The 23,356-nt window shown below is 39.7% G+C and overlaps 1 long non-coding RNA gene across 3 annotated transcripts in view; it reads right to left on the bottom strand.

Moving 5' to 3' along the window:
- LOC144382001 (uncharacterized) overlaps positions 1-23,356 on the bottom strand; it is a 332,648-nt gene that overhangs the window by 109,646 nt on the left and 199,646 nt on the right. Inside the window, exon 4 of one of the 3 annotated variants that reach the window (XR_013448414.1) lies at positions 21,168-21,232. The exons of the other annotated variants lie outside the window; for them this stretch is intronic. This is a non-coding gene — a long non-coding RNA (uncharacterized LOC144382001). The remainder of the gene's footprint in view (positions 1-21,167; positions 21,233-23,356) is intronic. 3 annotated transcript variants of the gene reach the window in all.

Genomic DNA, 23,356 nt, shown 5'->3' on the forward strand with positions numbered 1-23,356 from the left:
TATCTTTCCTTCCTCGACCTAGACTGGTATTTTCATGCCCCAAATAACTAACGGGGTTGGCAAAATCATGCCAGGAGGTGACTGATAACCTTTCTAGCAGCTTCTTTTTTCTCTCTTAGGAACTTCATGTCCCTAGACCCTATTATTTCAGCTATTTTGCCAAACTTTGAGGTTTATGATAGCAAAGATTGCTCTATTTCACTAAGGTCAAAGTCTAACTCAAGGTCTTATCTAGAGTAGGTGCTAAGAGTATGTTTGTCAAACTGAACAAAATATAAAGTTACTATTTCCAAAGAGTTCTATTCCAAAGGATGCCGCAGAGGTCAAGAGGAATCTAGGAACCAGCAAGATCTAAAATAATTAGAGAGGGAAGATGAAACTGTGACACCTAGCAAGTCTTGAACTTTTTAGATCAATAAATGAAAATTCAGATTTCTTTTAATAACTCATTGTCTGAAAGATTTTAACCTGTCTAAAATATTTTCATACTCAAAGAGCAAATAATAATTGAAACAATCTGGTTTTCTGACATCAAGAGGTCCTTATTAAAAGCTCTACAAGTAAGAATATTCCAGGTTGTGCTAAAAAAAAAAGTGATCCAACTGTGGCAAGAAAATGGAGCCCTATGAATCTCAGTAATGTCAGGAACCAACCAGTGCATTGAATAGGAACCGGATTGGAAAGACTAAAAAAGAAAATCCAGTTGATTTAATTCTTGTATATGACAGAAGTTGGATTTTCTTAGCCCATTTGTGCTCTATGGGTATCTGACAAGTCTAAACTGCCAGCTTAAAGTCCTTCAATAAATTTCAGGTTGTTTTTATGTCAAAGGGTTGAATTTAGATAAACTGTGTTGACTTGAAATTGGAAAGCTGGAATTTGTATTTTCAGTTTTTGGAAATTTCAGTGTAGATTTGACAAGTATTGATGATTCTTTATTGACATGAAGCATTCATGCAAATCATGGGATTCTATAAAGTACCATTCTTTTCACTTTTTATTTGATGTTTTCTGCTCTTGAGAAAGCCCATTTTTCTAATAATTTTAAATATTCTGAATAATCTTCAGAATAGAGGATATAATAAATCGGTGAGAAAGTCAAGGTTCTGTATAGCTTAGAATAAGCTAAACTTGTAATGAGACTGTTATTAATGTTAACTTGCACAGTAGCTGTTTTCCAGGCACCTCACAAATTGCATAATTTGTCTTGCGTTCCTAAGTTCAATTTGCAGGTGCCGCAGTGTCAGTAGTGAGGTAGGAGCTGTGATTACAAACAACATTGCTATATTCTGACTATGGCACAGGTCAATGCTACTTTTAGAAAGCCAGAGAGAGTGGGGATAGAAGTCTCCCCTCCATAACATCTACACCATAAGCAAGGCTTGTCTGCTCCTGTTGAATAGGCTCCCAGACATAAATGCTTCCTTTGGGGAGTTCTTTTCCACCTCTTCCTGAAACATGACTCTCTGAGGAAAGCTGAGATTAATAGTGCATCAGGTTATGCTTAATCTTCTCTCAATATTTCATTTTGCTTTAATCCTATAACATTTGCATTTCTGAAATTAGGGTATCTGATGCATTGGAGTGGGACCCAGAGGCCTCATTTAGGTTAGATTTATTATCTACTAAATGACTTTCTTAGTAGATCTCTTTATCTCTGTGTGTCTGCCAGCTCATCTTAATGCTCTATCTTGAGCAGATTCTATTTTACAAAAATTTATTATTACTTTTTTTAGATCTTCTACCCAGCTTTCAGACACTTTATTGTTAATAGTAAACCCTAACTGGTACACTATAACACAATTAGCAGAGATGGGTAAAGTACCCACTTGTGAACGAATATATGTAAGATGTTTTGACTCTGCAAATATCCCCAAATCCAAGGTGTTAGAAAGAGATTTCAGTATTATCCTCAAATTTTTCTTTCCAGGCCCAACAACCCAAATTCCTAGCACAGGGAACATCGATAAAAGGTATGTTTCTCAATGCAATCCCATGCTTGAACAAAGAATAATGGAAACACAAGAAAGAGAAAGAGGTTTGCGTCTTAGGTGAAGGAAAAACATAGAAGGCTATGTTTAAAATATATGAACAAAGAGAGAGTTAGGAAATTGTCACATGTGAGAGGAACTAGAGGTGATGGAAGGAGCCCGGGGCATGAACAAAGAAGTGTTACTAAGGAATCTGGAGTGGCATCTAGTCAGCTTTCTGATTATCTAGGGCTCAACTAGCTTAACTAGACCAACTAGTTACTTTACATCTATCAGTTGGTTGATTCCACAGATGATATACAATGGTGAAAGCTAAGCAAGTTGGTTTGGAATTTTAGAATAGGTTAGCACGTTGAGCGGTGCCATGACTGAGGGTGGTGGGGTAGAGAAACCTGCATGTGATATGAGTAGATGGAGTTGAGGATGGTGATGCAGATGGCGGTAAAGATGGAGATGAAAATGGGTATGGTTTGAACATAAATGGGTTTGGGTTAAGGATGGCAGAACTGATCTGATCAACATCAGCTATGGGGAAGCCAAGACAAGGCAGATCTTTGCTTGAAAGGTCTGAACCATGATCAAGAACGTAGGACAGATTCTGGTTCCAAAATAGAATATTCTAGAATGAGTTAATCAGAATATCAGCAGAAAACAAATGAATTATTGCTCTGAGCAGGGCTCCAGACCTAGTGGGGAAATCGCAGTACCATGGATAAGATGAGGCTGAAACCAAGCCTTTCTTTATAGACCAAAAAGGCACGGTCATGTTGCTGCTGGCTGGATACTGGATATGAACCTTACATCTGCCAGGCACCAGATCTATAGCTGAACAACTAGTTCAGGCAGAACTACTAGAAGACTGCTAAGACTCCTATGTCAGGTCAGGATAAGCTCAAGGCATGGTCATGTTGAGCTAGAAAGTTGTAAAAGAGAGGCAGACAAGTAGGAAGCGTGTGTGTGTGTGTGTGTTTATACGTCCATCCTCAGACAATTCCAAGGGCAATCAAGTCATGAAATCTGTTTCTAATTAGGCAGAAACTTTATCCAGGAGGGACACCCTAAAACATGTTTATCTCCTATATATATCTAGCCTAAGGTTATGAATAATTCTTAACAACTCTAACCAGAAACCATTTGTAACTTCATTTTGCCTCTGATGAAGCAGATGATGATAGACAAGGGTTAAGCTAATTTTTAAAATGTGAGCAAAAATACGAACACATTTGGAAAAAAAAGGCCTTTCAAATATTTAAAATGGAAATATTCACTGGTTTTATTTCTGGGAACAATTGAAGACTCTCACTGGGGGAATTGGAACCTAACTTGAAGTTAAATTCTGTTGAGCATCTAGATGAAAACAAAATATGGCTTGGGTCTCAAATGGAATATACATTTTCAAAGGCTGTCAGTATTGGAGCAAAGCAGATCTGCCACACATACAAAAAAAATGAATCAATTGTTCTGTGTTTGTGTGTGTGCATCACAATATGAAGTCAACATCAGTTTGTTCTTTTATTTAAGCAAATATACTCATGGAAGGCTAATGGAAGATTAAGATACAGATATTGGAAAAAGATGTAGGCTGTATGACAGGAAAGGAAAGATCATACGCAAAGGAAGAAGCAGACCCTAAGAGGGAAACTAGAAAGGAAAAAAAGAGGATTCACAACCCCAAACTGTTAATAAACATTTTTACTTGCAGTGTCTTTTATTAAGGATTTGTGGCTGCTGATTTTTGTGACATTCAAATGACAGCAAACTGAGACTTCCGGTCAGTATACCTTAATGGTTCAGCCCTTACAGACATGCATGCCTCCTGCATATCCAGGCTTTTGATGGAGTGACAAAATCAGAGGTCTTTGTGGTCCTTTATGGCAACACTTATTTTAAGAAACTAACAGTTAGAAAATTGAACTGGTAGAAATCCAAAGAACAAAATGTGTTAGCTTTCCTCTGTTCCCTGCTGCTTCAAATAGGAAGTCTTCAAGGGCAAGAAGAAGGAGCAAGTGGATTTTTAAGAACAAAGTGCTTTTCTCTCATTGATAGAGATTAGTATGCAGCTCAGACTTCAGGGTCACTTTGGGTTAGAGTCCAGTTTTTCTAAAATGAAGTATTCATCTCCTCCTGAGAAATGCACGAATAAGGTAGGCAGCCGGGCAGCTATGAAAGACAACCATGTGCAACGAAGTTGTAGGCACCACCCACCCACCAGCTCCCACACAACACCAAAGTTAACCCAATGCCAGGGACACTGCTAAGTTAGAAAGAGCCAAGTGACTTAAGGAAAGAAAAACCCATTAAGAAATGACATAGTCCATCTCCTGGCTTATGGCACACACATAATTGAATTTCAGGAAGCCAATATCTCTGTATCTAAGATACCCATCAGATATCTTCATGCCCTAAGAAGCATATCAAAGGAAATTCACTTCCCCCTTCTGTGCCCCCGTTTCCTTCACCTCATCGGTGAAGGAAAAACAATAATCCCTCTGCATTAGAGGAGCTACAGATGTTAAAGGAGGTTATTTATGCTTTGTGAACTATGTTTTGCCAATGCTAACTAAAGATGGGGGCTTCTGTTTTCTCCCAGTATAGTTTATCTTTGTAATACAAACCACAGAAATCAAATAATTAGTTCTTCCAATCATTCAAAAATAGCTATCATGAGGATTTAAGGATAAGCAACTCCTGTGTGCAATAAACCTTTCCTCTGGTCCTACTCTGACTTTGTGACTGTCTCCCATAAGAGGGGGAAAGCGTCTAACACTATTGTATGATTGGCCTGTGAATCTGAATCTGCCAATGAGAGACAGCTCACCAACTTACCAAATCCACTTCTACTAAAAAGTCTCAGTAAGACCATGAACAGTTACTCGGTTGTCATTATTTCATCTTTTAGTTTATAATTCTCAATCCAGAGCACTCTCTGAAGGAAGGACAAAAGAAACCTTTTACTATGAAAAATCAAATTCGAAGTTTCAAAGTTGGTTTTGTCATGGTAAAATCATATGAGAATGCGTGTCCTAGAGAATGTATTGTACCATCACAACTGCACTAGTTCAGGCCTCTTTTCTAGGCACTGGGAGAAATACAAAAGGAAGAAAAGACACACCTATGTCTTCTGAACACGTCTTATAGCTCTGGCCTCCTGGGTTTTACCATTATAAAATGTCAGCCTAATGTTCTCCATCTTTCACTGAGAGGCTGAAGATAAAATGAGCAGTTCTAAGTACAAACCTCTGCATTATCTGTAAAACATGTTCAAAGACAATGCCTCTCACCATTATTCAATGAGTTTTTACGCAAACACCCACAAGAGAGTAATCTTTCCAAGTACAAACCTGAGAAAGCATGCATATTCCCATGAAGCAGAGACAGTTGTTCTTTGTTAGAAGGAAGTCACCCATCAAAATGTGAGCTGTCTTCTTTCTCTGTGCCACCAGGAAATCTAAAATGAAGGCTGTGCTCACTGTTGCCTTCTATAAGCTTATTGTTACTCTGCTTTTCCTTCCCTGTCTTTACAAGCATCTGTCATTGTCCTTGCTATATAGCACAGGGGCTACTTACATATATATAGCATGCATTAAAAAAATATGGAGATCTTCACAGAGATATAATCAAAAATTAATGCCCCAGACGTAAATGCCAAAATGCCAGATGGCATTCCCGGGCCTTTATGACCTGTCCCAGCTACCCTGCATATCCCCTAAATTATAGGTACATTGATTTCCTCACGGATTTTCTAATTTATCAGGTTGTTTGTACCAAAATACCTTTGCTCTCATTCTTCTCTTTTTTTTTTCCTTAGAGAGAGAGCACACATGAAGTGGGGGAGGGACAAAGAGAGAGGGAGAGAATCCCAAGGAGACTCTCTGCTGAGCGTGGAGCCCGACACCAGGCTGGATCTCAGGACCCTGAGATCACAACCTGAGCCGAAAGCAAGAATCAGATGCTTAACTGCGCCACCCAGGCACCCCGCCCCTCATTTTTCTCTCTCCTCTCCCACATTCCCATCTTTAAGCACTGTGGCAAGTTGCTACTTACCTCCTACCTCTGGCTCATATCGACCTTTCTCTATGAGGACTCCATGATTGCCCTAGGCAGAATTAGGCATTTAGGGGTTCCTGTCATTGTTATTGTTTTTGTTTTTGAATCCCCTGAAATCTTACTGTATATTTAAATTTTTCTATGATGTTTTTAATGCTCCATATGTCTGTCTGCAGTTTTTTTTTTCTTTCTCTCCTAGACTAGAAATTCTCGAAAGGCATGGACCATGTCTATGCATCTTTTGTCCCCCATATCTAGCAAGACACAGAGGAGGCTAACAAAACAACAACAAAAACCACATAATAAGACTGAATGAATGAATGAACGAACAAGCGAATGAATGGGGCACCACAGTAATACCAACTTCAAAAAAAAGAGAAAGAAACACAGAGAAAACAACCATGGGAGGCTGAAGTACACTCCAAGGATAAAATATGGATGAAATCTAATTACCAAGGATGAGTGAAGACCCATTCACTCATCTTTAGAAATTCTGTCAAAGGCAAAAACATGTCCAAGGAAATAAGTTATCATCCCAAGACAGTTTCACTAAAAAGAAAAGCATGGGATAAGGGAGGGAGTGGACATGTGGAGCAGTAAAATCTCTTCTTTATACCAGTGGGAAGGACATGACATTAACATGTATGAAAGTCTTGCCATGTTCCAAGAAATGGGCCAAGGTTTTCACATTTTAACTCAACCAATCCTCACATCAGCTTTAAAATATATATATATATCATTATCATCATCATTATTTCAAAATTCTGCTAAAGTCCTCTGAATTTTGAAAAGTGTGCCATGTCCACAAGGAACAAAGACATCTACTACAAGACCATTTATGATCTTTTCCCTGGCAAACTTCCAGTACCTGGCAGTAATGGGGAAGCATTACTATTTCTTGAATACTCATAGACATAGCTAAAATCTCATATTACTTTATTTGGAAGCTTCAGGTAAGTTTAGTGCCAGATGGGTAATATATCCAGAAACCATATTTTTAGAAGCTATAGAAAAAAACAGATGTCACCTGGTGAGGATGTTTAACAGGGTATGAGGAGGCTAAATGGAATAAACAAGATCAGCATCTTCACATACAGGCAGAGTCTTTGGTCACACTCCTCTGGTAATATTCATTTGCTCTTTGGCCACCTTAATATTCATTGAGCACCTGCTATACACCAGACACTGAATCTATAAGGTAACAAAAGGGCCAAATGTCCCTACCCACCCGTATTCAGCTTAATCTTCTCTGCACTTGAAGCACTTTGTGCTTATTTCATCTGGGATACAGGTTTCTCCCATTATCTGAAAATAGAGCATGCTTTTTTTTTTTTTTAAGATTTTATTTATTCATTTGAGACACAGAGATACAGAGAGAGAGAGAGAGAAAGCATGAGCAGGGAGAGAGGCAGAGGGAGAGGGAGAAGCCGGCTCCTCACTGACCCAGGAGCCTGATGTGGGTCTCAATCCCAGAACCCTGGGATCATGACCTGAGCCGAAGGCAGATGCTTAACGATCTGAGCCACCCAGGCGCCCCTGAAAATAAAGCATCCTTATGAAACCTTTTGTAACCTGAAATGGCATAAACCAAAAAAGCAATTATCATTAATTTATATGAAAAAAAATTTTGAGCATTTCCAGAGCCAACAACTAACCTCTGTTAGGCTTTTCTAATATCTTAGAACCTATCTTGCTAATGGATGCACAAACTAAATAGAGATAAAGCACAGATGCTCACAGACCCAGGTCAAAGCTCTGGCGGCTGGATGTTGAGATGCTGAGTGTGGATCCTGGGGAAGGAGCTAGGCGGGACCCCTCTACTGCTCAGGTGCCCGCTGCCTCTGTAATGGCTTGCTACACAAAAAATGCTATTTTCACGTTAGCCTTAAAAGCTAAAATCCTCTTCAGATTTCTTTCAGTTAGAGAAAACAGGTACTAATGTAGGTCTTCCATAAAAGCAAAGTGGCACAATGTAAACTTTTGACAAGTGGGGGGTATCTGTACCTGCTTTCAGAGTTTAGGCAGAATATTTAGAAAAATCATTCAATACATTCCTTAATCCACCAATAAACAATAAATAGATAACAAACTGTAAGCATAATGTGTAATATAATTTTATAGTAGCTAAATAGTGATAGGTGTTATGAGAAAAGAAAGTTGTTAAGTAGGATGGGAAGGAGGAGAATTAGGGAGTGGTGCTCTGGTGGCATTATGAAATAGGGTACAGTGGTCCCCCCTTATCTGTTGGGCATGTGTTCTGACACCCTCAGTGGATGCCTAAAACCATGGATAGTGATGAACCTTATATATACTATGTTTTTTTCCCCACACATACATACCTAAGATAAAGTTTAATTTACAAATTCACTAATAATAAAATAGAACAATTATAACAATATACGGTAATAAAAGTCACGTGAATGTGGTCTCTCTCTCTCTCTGAAAATATCTTATTGTACTGTACTCACCCTTCTCCTTATGATGATGTGAGATGATAAAATGTCCACATGAAATGAAGTGAGGTGAGTGACACAGGCACTGTGACTTACCATTAGGCTACTACTGACCTTCTGATTATCCTTCAGAGGAGAAACATCTACTTCCAGAACACGGTTGATCATGAGTGACACCACAGAAAGCAAACCCACAGATAAGAAGTGACTACTGTATTCAAGGTTGTTCTCATGGAAAAGCAATCATGTCAGAGAGAACAGGTTCAGAGAAGCCCTATGGCAGGAGCATGCCTGGTGCACTGGGGAGTGGCAAGGAAGCCGGTGAGGCTAAGAGAAAGACTAACAGGAAAGGAAGCCAGAGACTTATCAGGAGGTGGGAGAGGGTAAGGGGACCTGCAAGACTTAATAGGGGTTCTAGTTTCAACTGTGGTTTTTTTTTTTTTTTTACTCTTTTTTTTTTTAAGATTTTATTTATTTATTTGAGAGAGAGAGCACATGAGTGGGGGGAGGGTCAGAGGGAGAAGCAGACTCCCTGCTGAGCAGGGAGCCCGATGCGGGACTCGATCCTGGGACTCCAGGATCATGACCTGAGCCGAAGGCAGTCGCTTAACCAACTGAGCCACCCAGGTGCCCTCAACTGTGTTTAAAACTGTCAGCCATTGGAGAGTTTTGAGTAGAGAAGTGACATGATTTAATTTATATTTAAGAAGTTCTCCATTGCTGCTGTATTGAGAATACACTACAGTCAGAAGGGAGCCCAGGAACTCTGTTACTGTGATTATTATCCTAGGGATAAATGACAGTGTTTCAGACCAGGGCAGTGTTAGCAGAGAAGGTAAAAAAGTGGTCCAATTCTGTACATATTCTAGATATTTTGAAGCTGGTGCCAACAGAATTGGATATGGAATGAGAGAAAGCAGATTCAAAGATTGGGGGACTGAGCAGATGGAAGGATAGAATTATCATAACCTGAGAGGAGAAAAGTTGAGGGGTAGGAGAAAGGCCAGAATTGTCAAGTGGAGGGTTCTTCCAAACCTCCAAGTGGAGGGGAGGTGGAGTGTGGAGTGTGAGGAGAGAGATGGCTGGTGGGTTTACATGTTGTTTGGGGGTTGTCAGCATTTAAACAGTATTTAAATTCTTTGGACTAGATGAAATCACCTACGGAATGTCAATAGAGAAGTGAAGATGCCCAAGGACTGAGCTCTGGGGCTTTCTAAACTGAAGAGGAAGAATCAAAATAAAGACTTAGAAAGAGTTTCCACTGAGATATGTGAATAAAAAGAGTGGGAGAGACAAAGACAGAGACAGACAGAGAGAAAGAGAGACAAAGAAAGAGACACAGAGAGAGCAGTGTCCTGGAAATCAAGGTGGAGGGAGTAATTCACTCTGGCAAGTCAGCGGAGAGTGATATGGAAGTGGTCCTTAGTGACATTAATGAGAACAGTTTCCAAGGAATATGTGAATATGTGCATGTGTTGCAAGTGGTGATGGGGTTGTTAAGGTGTGATTGCAGGGAGTTAAAAGCCAACAGGAAGAAAAGGATTAGAGACAGTGAGTTTAACAACAATTTCAAGAAGTTTTGCTAAAAGAGAGCAAATAATTGAGGTGGTGGCTAGGGGAGCACATCAATTAGGCTTCCAGGAAACAGAGAAAAAGACAGAATTAGAAGGAAAAGGATTTGTGGGGAGCTGAGGAAGGAGAAGTAGAGAGAGCTCTCAAACCACGGTGCAGGTCTGAGGCCCATGAAAGGAGAGGGGGAAGAAGGCATATCAGGTATGAGAGCCTCCAACTATGGTGCAGCTCTTGGAAGGCCACAGCCAGCCTATCAGGGAGCTCTGGTGAAGTGATTGCCTATACAAGAGTCTCACATTGCGCAGAAGTGGCCAGGCCTCAGCATGTTAAGCTACTGCCTGGGGTCTGCATGGGAAGAACAGAGCTTGGGCTCAAAACTGAGGAAGATCTTGAAGGTGTTGCACCTGAAGGTTATCAACTAGATGCACCCCTCAGCAAGTTATTTATTTTTAAAGATTTTATTTATTTATTTATTTATTTATTTATTTATTTATTTGATAGAAAGAGAGGCAGGCAGAGGGAGAGAAAGAAGCAGGCTCCCTGCTGAGCAAGAAGCCTGATGTGGGGCTTGATCTCAGGACCCTGAGATCATGACCTGAGCCAAAGGCAGACACCAACTGACTGAGCCACCCAGGTGCCCTCGGCAAGTTCTTTTTTGAAGAAAGACCCAAGATGTGCACCTTCATGGCTGTCACTTGAGGTAAGTAGAGTCAAGAGATTTTGGAGAAGGAAAAGTAAAAATTCTCTCCAGAATTTCACCTGGCAAGCTCTCACAGTCTTGAAAGCTCTGAGCACCAACATGTTTCATCAACCCAGCATGGCTGCCTGGCTGCCTCTTTCTTCCTGGGCTCTATTTCTCCAAATGACAAATTGGTAAATGTCCAATAAGAAAGCTAGAGTGAGTAAAGACCTCATCTCCTTTGCTTCCTTCTTCTCAGTGATTGTAGTCCCTCAACTCCTGCCTTTGTTGGTTACAATCAAATACCTTCAAACCATCATATATGCTTTCATTCATTTTGTCCATTTTTTAGAAATATTTTCAGTGGGCATCTTACCCTGATGAAACCACAGAGCCAGATGGGAGGTCAGTCAGCACGGCTGTGAGTTTGAGTTTTTCTCTGTCATATTCTGTGGCATGAATGCAGTTGTGGAATGAGAAGAGAGTTGAATCTGACCAGTGCTGTAGTTTTACCAAGTGAGTTGAGTCTAACAAAAGTCAGACAGGGAGAAGTCAGATGAAGATCTATGCCAGAGAAAGAAGGAAACTATTGACCATGGAATTGACCTGCTCCTACATGAAAATAATATTTTGTATCCCTTTTTTCCTCAGAGTTGTAGCTTGTGTGATTACAGAATAGTTAAAGCAGTGAGTGCTCAAAGTACGGTTGACATCCCTCCTATCTGAGAATCATCTGAGACGTTTATTTAAAAAGCAGACTCCTTGGGGCACCTGGGTGGCTCTCAGTCAGTTAAGTGTCTGACTCTTGGTTTTGGCTCAGGTCATGATCTCAGGGTCTTGAGATTGAGCCCCACATCAGGCTCCACACTCAGTGTGGAGCCTGCTTAAGATTCTCTCTCTCCCTCTCCCTATGCCCCTCCCCTGCTTGCATTCTCTCCCTCTCTCTCTCAAAAAAAAAAAAAAAAAAAGCAGACTCCTTGACCACATTCAGTCTCATTGAATCAGAATTTTCTGAATGGTTAAACTTAGGCAAAACATTTGTATCAAGCTCCCCAAGTGATTCTTACCTGAGTCTCTAAAACAATAGAGTCACAAAAATAGATACAAGTGTGATCTTTCACCTTCCTTTACTTTTTAATGAGATTTGTGTTTCTTTGGTGATCATCCAACTTCGGTGATTGGACACTAAGTAACAAGGAGGACACACATATGGGCAGTATCCTTTGTTTTAAGAAGTTCAAACTCCAGATCCATTTGAGGGCTATAATATAGCATTGATGGACGTGGGCTGTAACTCACAGAGCTTCCCCTCCCCCACCACAAGGCATTCTAGAACCCTAAGGAGAAACTACAAAATGTTCCCACATCTTACCTCTTGCTAAAATTTTTAACTTTTCTTTTTAGTTAATGTAGTTATTATAGAGACATGTTTGACCTAAATTTGGAAGAGAACGAAATATATAAATTAACAAAGGAAAGGGGCCTGGTTTATTCCTTTGAGCTGGATTTGATATGACACATTGTCTACCCATATGGTGTTCATACCATCAAAAGACAAGAAAATGTCCCCAAACTCTTCAGTTCAGACTTTATATTTTAAGCAACATCAAGGAGTCATACTAGGTGGGTTTGAATAAAAGGGTGAGCATGGCTTAAAGTTTATAGACATTCTGTTTTGCTCAATACACTTGAACTCTTTTGTGCATTTTTTGTTTGCCATATTTGCTTTCAGGGGTTAGGCAGGTTTTCAAGAAGAGTAATGTATTCTAATTCATTCATCAATCTGAGAATTCCTATGAGAGTTGCAGGTTCAAAGTGCCCGGGGTGCCCAGAATGAATATAATGAGTATATGATATATCCTGAGGCAGAAACAACATTAATATGGTTAGGATACACTCCATAAAGAGGTGAGGATGAAGGTGAATCATGAAAGATGACTAGAAGTTTACCAATCATAGAACATAAAGTAGGACACACCAACTCGATGAAAATCATGTGTACAGTCCGCCCAGGGCAACACTCCTGGCTTACTCAGCAAATAGTCTAGCTCAGTCTAGACCCAGCAAAAAGTGAAGAAAGAGCAGGGCTGGAAAGGCACTGGGGACCATATAATAAGATGCCTTTTATATCATGCAAGGTTATTTGAATTTTAACTTGTAATCAAAGGGGAGGGAGAATGGATTAAAAACGACTGACTAAGGCAGGATGCTAGTTAGAAGGTTGATGCGGGATATGAAAGCTGAAGTGCTCTGTAAAAGCAGACCTAATACTCCTAAGTTCACCAGGGTTGCTGAGGCCCCCCATGGAGATGTGGAGACAGGCAGTAGCTCTTTTGAAATATTAGATACTGCAATGTGTCTCCATCCTTAGATTTCATTCAGAGAAACATACTTTGGTCCAAGAGTTATACAAAAAAATCCCTAGGCTTACTTAGGATGCAAATGTAACCCAAGCTTTAGTGGTTCTCACTGGATTGGACTATTAATATAGATGGACTCATGTTAACATTAACATTTACCAGTTAGCAATAATCACGCCAGTGTTATTGATTTTTCTCTCTTACTTAGGATTTCCTTCCCCTCTCCTTTCTCCAAGCCTCAGCCAGTTATGTCTGAGAGCCTCTAGGGTGCCTCAGAGGGAAGATGGATAGTTCTAAGCATTTTAGGCATCACCACTGCTCAACAGTCATCCCTCCATAGCCTGCTGGGCACTGCTGCCCTTTAGCTAGAAACCACACCCGTTACGGTGGATCACCCTAGAGTCAGAAGTATAAGTTGGTCTTTGATGAAGAGGAGGAGAATGCCTTCTCCTCTTTGACTATCTGTTACATGGCTATCTTAGTTTGGGTTCCTAGAAGCATGGGGATTTAGTTGCACGTGATTTATTAATGGAGTACTCCCAGGAAAACAGGAGTGAGGTAAGCAGGATGGAACAGCAGAAGATGCAAACTAAGGATGAAGTTTGAGCTAAAGGCTAACGACAGGCTGATCCTAGCAAGGGTTCTAGAGCTCAAGTTGCACCACAGAGTTGGCCATCCCTTCAGGCAAGGGGGCAGTCTTTTATACTCCCATTTTATGTCATCAGCTAAAGGCTGCTGGGGTGAGAGGTGGAGACAGGTGCATAGCTCCTGAAGTAAGGCAGCCTTTGCTTGGCTGAAGGCAATTTTCTGGAGAAGAGGAAACAGCTATGAGCCATGAGTAGCCAACACTCACAGTAGCTGGGGATCTGAGTGGAGCACCAACAGCATCCACTCTGTGAGTTTCAGTGTCATTATGCTTATAGCCCAGGCTACAGGTTTAATGGAAGAGCTCCTCCTATATTCACACACACCTCTGTTGCTTTCCACAAAGACTTATGGGGCCGGGAAACACATGAAAATGGTATATACAGTGAAATAATCAGGACTGTCCTTTCTCCCTAGCAAGGATGAGCTAACATGTGCATGTAGAAAGGGAAAGAGTCTAGGGGTCAAAGAAACTTTGGGTTTTTATGAACATGTAGCGCAGAGTTGGCATACAGTATGTGTGGTAAATTGCAATAATCCTAATTTGTACTCCTTTCGTGTGTCCTTGTTATGTTCCATGTGACTTTGCTGCTTTTCTCACTAAAGACAGAAAATCTACTTTCCTATCCTATTCTTTGAATCTGGACTAGTCTGCATCTTGCGTCAGCCAAGAAAATGTGGCAGGAATGCCAGTGTCCCTCCCTGTTCTAGACCTACATCTCAAGAAGCTTTGTGTGCCTCTGCCTGTTCTCTTGAGCTTCTGCCACCACCATGAAAAAACATGCCCAGACTAGCCCAGTAGAGGATGAAAGATATATGGCAGAGAGTCAGGTCATCCCAGATGTCCCAACAAAGGCCATTCTAGATTAGCCAACAGCCAGCCAACTAATCTAGATGCAGACTCATGAGTGAGCCCAGGAAAAATCAGCAATCACTTAACTGTCCTCTAGTTGATTCCAGATACAATAATCACTTATTCTTGTATGCTACTGTGATTTGTGGTTATTTAATAGCATCACTGTATCAAGAGATAACTGTTATAGTAGGTATGCAATAAACATTTATTGCATATAAATCAGTATGTTATGTCATCAAAGGGTAAACTGCTACCCCATCATGAAAGTGCTGGGCTGAGGCAGAGAGGAGAGATTTTACTTCCCCTTCCCATTCCTGGAACTCTGTCCAACAAAGGCCTCATCAAAAAAGCCGGGAAATATCGAGTGGTATTTCTAGAGGGAATTACATTGATAGACTTCACCAAAATGTTCCCTGCTCTAGCAATCTGTATTACCTGAGTCTTGGCATATGCCCAGTTAGAAGGAGGAATGCAGTATTGAGGTAAGGGTAAAACACAGGAGGGTAGTCACCAGCATGCGCAGAGCAGAGTGCTTAGTCTTGATATTCTGCAAATGTTTCAAGCCAGGCTGCATCTTCTCTCTCTTCATCCCTCCATAGCTGGCAACCAAAGACAATTAAGTGGAAAGGCACTTAAAAGTTGGAGCCTCTGAAGCATACTTTATGTCTGTCTCGGTCTCACTAATTTCATGGGCCCATTTTTAATTTTGTCTGGCAGCCACTACAGGAAACAGGGAAGGTAAATCAAAGAGTTACTTTTCATGAGGCCTTTGAGACTACACCAATAAGTAATTCCTGTGGTTTTTTATTTATTCTCTTGCAGTAGGCAATTTCATTTTTTCTTGGATTTGTTCTTCCTGTTGCTTTTTGCACCACCTTCTCTCCTGCTCTCAGCCCCGTTATTTCCAAGCAGAATATGGTATTGGTTAAAATAGAGACACCACACGCCCCACTTCCAATGGTTAATTTTAGCTATATTAGCAACACGGCACTCCCTTTCCGGCTGTGCCTATTAAGGTTCACACTGAGGATGTTTGAAAAGAAAATCTCCTCAGTAGGAGACAATTTTCTACCTGATAACCCACCCTACATGGTAACTCTTGTGAGCATCCAGCCACACTCTTCATTTTTGTTGTTGTTATTGTTATTTTTAAGTCTGGAACCAGGATTGGAAATATGAGTTTTCCAGTTTGTTTCTTTTAATCCCAAATAATGCGGGATCCATATAAAAGCACTAAGTCAGAGCACACGAAAAGCACTAAGTGAATAGTTAGTCCTGGCAAGACAAAGGCCAGTTCAGGAGAAGCTCTGTGGAAAGAAAAGGTACACACTGACCCTCTACCCCAACTCAATCCCTGCATCTGTTTTGTTTTGTTTTGTTTTGTTTTAATTTGAGTATAGTGGACACACAATGTTATATTAGTTTCAAGTGTACAACATAGTGATTTGACAAGTTTATTTTATTACTAGTTCTTATCTGTGATGTTGCTTTGGCTCTCAGGACCGGGATGAGAGCCACAAGAACATTTATGCAATCGGGTCCTTGGCAAACAACACCAGCACAGGCACAAAGACTGAGATACTCACAGGAAAGAGTACTCCCCACCCCTCCTGCCATATCCATTGAATGGGCAGGAGAGAGCAGGAAGGCAAAGTCTGGAAGTAGGAGCCCTGCTGGGGAGGGCAGAGGAAAGAGGATAGAGCTTGATGTACCCACCCCCTGGCTGGCACAGCCTGAAAACAGACAGCTGTCCAGGTCACTTTCTTTGCTAACTGGAGCCACTGTAATCTTCTAGCATCTTACTCCCATCTGCAGCAAGGATGTGCAAACTTTTGTGAATGTATAACCCTTTTGGGGAATCTTTTGAAAGTCACAGATGTGATCTGCAGACATACATATATGTACATGCGTCTAAAAGTTTGTCTACTATTTCAGTTGCCCCATGAATCATTGGCCCAATAAAGCATCCTCTGACCTAAGATTGACACACAATTGTCTTTCTACTATGAGCATGAATGTCATTGCCTCACTACCTCAATGCCTATTGATCTCAAGTCATCCTGTTCAGTTTTCTACTGTCTTAGCTTTGGTTGACAGCTCTGCTCTTTCCCAGCCTGGATATGCCTCTACTCCAGGACAAATATATTTAGCACATGGGAGCATATATGTCACCCCTACTTCTTATGGAAGGTGTTTTTTCCAGCACTTGGGATCTGCACAGCACATGACTTCGCTCAGGGTGCCAGATGATGGTCATTTTACAAACTGAAATTCAGGGGCAATTAAGTATCTTTCTTTGGTTCAGGTCATGATCCTAGGGTCCTGGGATCGAGGCCCACATCCAGCTCCCTGCACAGCAGGGAGCCTGCTTCTCCCTCTCCCTCTGCTGCTCTCTCACTCTCTCTATCAAATGAATAAATAAAATCTTAAAAAAAAAAAAAAAACACATACACACAAAACTGAAATTCATTTGAAAAATGAGAAGAGTTTCCAGAGTGCCCTGCCTTGGTCTAAAATCCAGCTCTACCATTTTCTAGCTGTGAAATATACTTGCTGAGGCTCAGATTCCTTACATTGAAGGGGGAATAATGTTAATAGCTCTCACTTAGAGTTTTAATAGTGATTAAATGGGATGATTCTTGAAAAAGAGCTTAACATAGGGCCCAGCAACGAATGAATACTAACTGCACTTTATTATTTTACTATTGTTGCTTTTTTGTAATGGAGTCTTAAAAATTTTTTTAGTAAATTCTATTTAACCATGAAATAAACACTTAAATATTTACATCTATACTTGAATATAAGAAGACTATATATATGATCTTTCATGTGAATGGTGACTGTCTGTGACCAATTCCTTCAGCCCATTTTAAGAAATTGAACTCAAATGACTCAGGACCCCTTCATGTCTCAGAAGCTTCAACTCTGATATTCTGAACAGAAATTTGTCTCAAGTTTTGTTTTCTCTGTCCTCATCTAAGATTTTGGAATCAATGTTATGCTGGCTTTTGAAAAATAATTTGGAAGCTTTCCTTTTTTCTCTCTGCTTGAGAACAATTTAAATAGTATTGAAGTTTCTGTTCCTTGAAGGTTGAAAGAACTCACCCAGGAAACCATCTGTGCCTGGCACTGTTTTGAGGACGAAGTCTTTAAAACTTTCTCCATATCTTTATATGTTCGCCCACGCAGAAGTCTTCTGTATCTTCCGGGTGTAATTTTAGTAATTTGTATTTTCCTAGAAAATTATCCATTTCATCTAGCTATTCAGATTTATTTGAAGAGAGTTTTGTAAAATATTCTCACAGAGTCCTTGTGATCTCCACTGTATTACTAGTGATTTCTAGCTCCTATTTTCTGTGTATGTACTCTTCTCTCTGCATCCACTCCCACTTGTTTATTTACGTGATTAGACAAGCTTGGGGTTACCTACTTTGTTTCACTTAGTTTTCCAGATAAGCTCTTGGGTTTATGTACTAATTCGGTTGTTTTCCTATTTGCAAAGAAACCCATTTCTGTGTTAATTTGATTATTTCCTTACTCCTGCTTTTCTCAAAATTACTTGATCTTCTTTTTGCTAACTTCTTGATATAGAGGCATTTATTTTCATTTATTCCTGTTTCCTTGCATAAACACTTAGCTGTCTTACACGGCTTTTATTCATAGTATTAACTCTTATAATTATGTTTTTTTTATTATTATGATTAAGTATACTAAAATATCTACTTGTATTACCTTTGAAGTGAAAATTCTTTGAGGGAATTTTAAATTTTTTTTAGTAATGGTTTTATTTGATTTTTAAACTAATTTCAAGTTGTATTGCCTTGTGGTCAAAGAGAACATTTTGAACTATTTCCAATTATGGCATTTATTGGATGAGGTTAACTATATCTCTATTGGATCAAACTTACTAATTATATTCTTCAAATCCTCTATAGCTTTCCTATTTTTCTTGCCCTGTATTCCATTATCCTGATCTAAGAGGAGAACTCTCCCACTAGTGGTGTTTCTGCAAGTGTCTTCTCAATTTCCTATAGCTTACACTTCATGTTTTTGAAGCTCAGTAATTCAGTGCATAAAGATTCCTGAGGTTATATTCTGAAATGCCTACTTTTTCCTCATTTGACATGGTTTTCCCTTGAATTTTATACAGAGTTGGGACCAGGTTTAGAAGGACCTGAGGATTTTGCTATTTTTGAACCCTTTATAGGAAAAGTGACAAAGCACTCAATTATGAATGCAAGTTTAGTTACAGAGCCTTGGAGGGGGGCTGTGAAGTGAGGGACACTGAGTCTTCACCTTTATCAGCTTCACAGTAAATGTGCCATTGTATGATGTATCTCCTGACCCCATCTTTTTTTGTCCTTGAATTGCTTTCCCCTGTCCTTCCTCCCTTATTCATTCACTCCCCAGATATTTAGTTGAGTGTCTACTTTGAGCAGACACTCAATTGCACTAGGTGTTGAGCTTACTCAGACCTTTTTGCAGAAGTCCCTTCTTCTACCCAACCTTTAAACATTGCTATTCTTCAGGATTCTATCATACACTTGCTTGTATTCTTACTCTTGGGTTTTTAGGAAATCTCATCCAATTACAAAATTATCCATATTGTCTCTCTTTACTGAAGACTTCCAAATCTTTATCTCCAGTCCAAATCTATACACTGTCTCTTTGCTGATGATTCTCAAACTTCCATATCCCATCCAAATTTTCCCAAATGAGTTTGACCTTCATATATTCTAATCTTTCTGGTAGCCCATCCACTGGGCTATCAAAGCCAGGTCACATTCAACATATCCAAAGACTATGGCAACTTCCCCTTTTTTTTTAACACCACCCCCATCACCCAGTCACCAAACCATAAACTTTAGCATCATTCCTAAGTTCCCCTGGGCCATGATCCCCCACACACAATCACCAAATTGGCTGTAAAATGTATTCATTTTACTATATACTATTTACTATTATACTATTCAGTCAACCACCATGATGCTTCCAGGAGTACACATCAGCCTGGGGGACTCCTTACATCCACTGTTCACTTCTCTGCCTCCACTCTATTTGCCATCCTCTAAGCAAGAAAAGCTTCATTTGACTCTAAATATGACCATTTTTCCTCCCTAAAGCATTCAGGGACCTCTATTTGCCCTTTAAGAAGACATCCAGACTCCTCAATGTGACATAAAAAACCATCTTAATCTGGCTGCTTGTCCAGTTTCTCTAAACTCTGTCCCTTTCCATACCAGGATGCTTCCAGTATCTCAAATACACCTCAGTCTCTACCTCCAGATCTTACCAGATGCCATATCTTCTGCTTAGAACACTTGCTCCCCCTCTTTTCTACTCACATTATTTTAATATGATTTGCTACTATTACCTGTTACTCCATTTTCATGAGTCCTCACTTCTTTTTTTGTTTGTGCCTTTTGCCATAGGCTTGTGTCATTTTCCTTATTTTTCTCCTAGTGATTAAGAAGGCACACTTCCACTAATGGTGAGCTTTAAGCAGCAGTGCATCAATAAGTCTCCCTGAAATTGAAACAGACTCTCTGATTTATAGAATTTGCCAATTTGATGGTACAAATATTAACACTGTGGCCAATTTCAAGCTACCAACTAAGGTCACTGAATTCAGGGTGCAAAGAGACACACAACTGGCTCTCCAGAGCAAGTGCAAGCCAGCTTCCATACTTCACTACCTTTAAGGTTTATAAAATGTAACTGAACCTATAATCCTCTAATAACTGTATAATCAACTAGTATCTATTGAATTCACCCGTGCAAAAAGAAGAATTTAACACATAATTTCTTTCCTAACTGCTTGTCCTAGGTTCCTGAGTTTTATTATTTAATTCAGGAATATAGATTATTTTACGATTATATTTACATTACACATTATCTCTTCCATGATTTATTATTTTTGACATTGGCATACAGATTTAATACTCTGTTTGAAACCATTATTGTTAGACTTAACTCTGTGCTTGACTAATTTGAACTATTTTTGCCATAAAAAAGGGAGAAAATCATTTATATAGTGGTCTCCCCTTATCCGTGGGGAAATGTTCCAAGATCCTCAGTGGATGCCTGAAACCATGGATAGTACTGAACCCTGTATATACTGTGTTTTTCCCTATACATACATACCTATGATAAAGTTTAATTTTTTGCTAATAAGTGTATATATAACAATTATAATAATATACTCTAGTAAAAGTTACGTGAATGTGGTCTCTCTCAAAATAAATTTTTGTACTGTATTTGCCCTTTCTCTTGTAATGTGAGATGATAAAATGCCTATGGGGGCACCTGGGTGGTTTAGTCTGTTAAGTATCTGCCTTTGGCTCAGGTCAGGATCTCAGGGTCCTGGGATCCAGCCTCATGTTGGGCTTCCCCGCTCAGGGTGGAGTCTGGTTCTGCTTCTCCCTCTGCTCCTCCCCACCGCCCTCCGCTCGTGCTCATTCACTCTCTCCCTCCCAATAAAATCTTTTAAAAAATGCTTATGGAATGAGATGAAGTAAGGTGGATGATGTGGGCGCCGTGAGGTAGCATTAGGCTACTACTGACCTTCTGACCAAATGAGATGGAGGATCATCTGCTTCCAGACCAAAGTTGACCACAGGTAACCAAAACTGTGGAAAATGAAACAGCAGATAACAAGGACTACTGTATACACTCACTCTTGCCCTAATTTATCACCGAGCAGCTGTATGATGTTGGGAATACTATTTCAATTTCTTGTGACTTTGTCTTATGGTGATAGAAATAGGAGCAAGAGGTCACTTCACATGACTATGTCAGTTCACAGCCCAATTTTATTGTGTGTTTTAATTAAAACAAATGCTAGAACACATTGGCAGTGTAAAAACATTTCTGGTCTTGGGTAGAGGGTTACCATCCTTATTTGGTAAGAATCAACATACAACTTGTTCTTAAATTGAGATTTTTGTTTCAAAGCACACAATTTGGTCTGTGTAATTGCTGAGTCATTTATTACATTAGATTGAATTTTCATATTGAAAACAGTCAAAATATGTGGACTGAATAGTTTTGGTTTCTTGGCATTGTCTGGTAACTTGGCCATGTCTGTCAACTTCATGCTCAAAAACTGTTTCCTATACCTACATGTTTCCAGAGAAATCAAAGCTACAATTACCCATTTACCTGAATCAAATTCCCCTTCAATTTGTTGATATAAGCTTTAATTTTGTCCCTTTTTCTCTTATCTCTGATACTGATAGTATACTATAGACAATTTACCATTTAAGATATAATGATTCTTTCACCCAGCCACCCCATCCCTCCCACCCCCCACAAAAAATACATTATATGTTTAAAAAAGAAGAAGATAGTAGGAACAGAAGAAGGAAGGGGGGGAAATCGGAGGGGGAGACGAACCATGAGAGACTATGGAACAAACTGAGGGTTCTAGAGGGGAGGGGGGTGGGGGGATGGGTTAGCCTGGTGATGGTATTAAAGAGGGCACGTATTGAATGGAGCACTGGGTGTTATACGCAAACAACGAATCATGGAACACTACATCAAAAACTAATGATGTAATGTATGGTGATTAACATAACATAATAATAAAAAAAAATATAATGATTCTTGCCCAGTATTATTAACTAAATATTTATGATTTCTACTTGACTATTTGTAAGATGCTACATTTCTTGAAAATAATGGCAATGTAGTTTAGTGAAAAGAAAGTTTTTTAAGTCAGACAGAACTGAGTAAATTTATGCCTATGTCATGTTTTAGCTGTGTGGCTTTGGGCAAAGTGATTTATCTCTCTGATCCACAAAGAGATTAAAAGGGATTTTAAACATAACTCTCTGGGCAGTTGGAGCATTTTATGAGATAATATATGTAAAACACCTATTTCAGTGCCTAGAATTCTTATCAACATATATGAGCTTATTTTTCCCTTTTTAATTTGCATCCGCCTTCAGCATATCTCAGTTGATTAATGACAGAGCTGTTATGGGACCTATTTTATAAGGCTTTGGAATGTCCCTTTGGAGCTATGTTTCCAGGGGCAGGATTTGACAATATCCCTAAATCCATATAACATGAACTGGGTCACCACAAGAGAAAGCTCCTTTATTCTGTCTGCCCTGGCAGAAGTCTGCTAAGATAGGGCCCTGGATTGAGGAGTTCACTGATTAATAATGCTAACATACATTTGCAGACTTCACTGCTCAGTCAGCAAACTATTTAATTCCATTAAAAATTGTATATCCCTTTATTAAAAGTGAGAAATCTGAGGCTCAGAGAGATTAGGAAATTTACTTAAGATCCCACAACTAGGAAGGGTCAGAGCTCAGTTAGAAATCAAGCTCTCCTGGCTCTCAGTCCTGGAATCTATTCCCATAACCTGCAGTTTTCAGGCATTAGTTCCTACGTAAATATATGGCAATTTCAAAAGTGTTAATTGGCTTTGTTTTGCAAGCAGTACCTTCCTAGAACATTCTGCCACTTCCTCATTACTATCATCTTTTACTGTCATGCTGGGTTGAGTTCACCCAGGCAAGGAATGACTGGCTGGACTCTGCTAGCCTCACTCATCTCTGCTGAACCACTAAGCCATAAGCCAGACAGATTTTTTTTTCCTGAAGAAGAAAAACTTCTTGCAACTTCTTAATGCTTACATTGTCAGTAATTGCAGTGCAGCTGTGATCCCTAAAAATTCAGGGTTAGGAGCTTCAAAACATTAAAAGCCTCAACTTTTTAGTCCTACCCTTGCCAGACCTCAC

The sequence above is a fragment of the Halichoerus grypus genome, chromosome 1 (genome assembly GCF_964656455.1).
Source record: "Halichoerus grypus chromosome 1, mHalGry1.hap1.1, whole genome shotgun sequence".
Lineage (NCBI taxonomy): Eukaryota > Metazoa > Chordata > Mammalia > Carnivora > Phocidae > Halichoerus > Halichoerus grypus.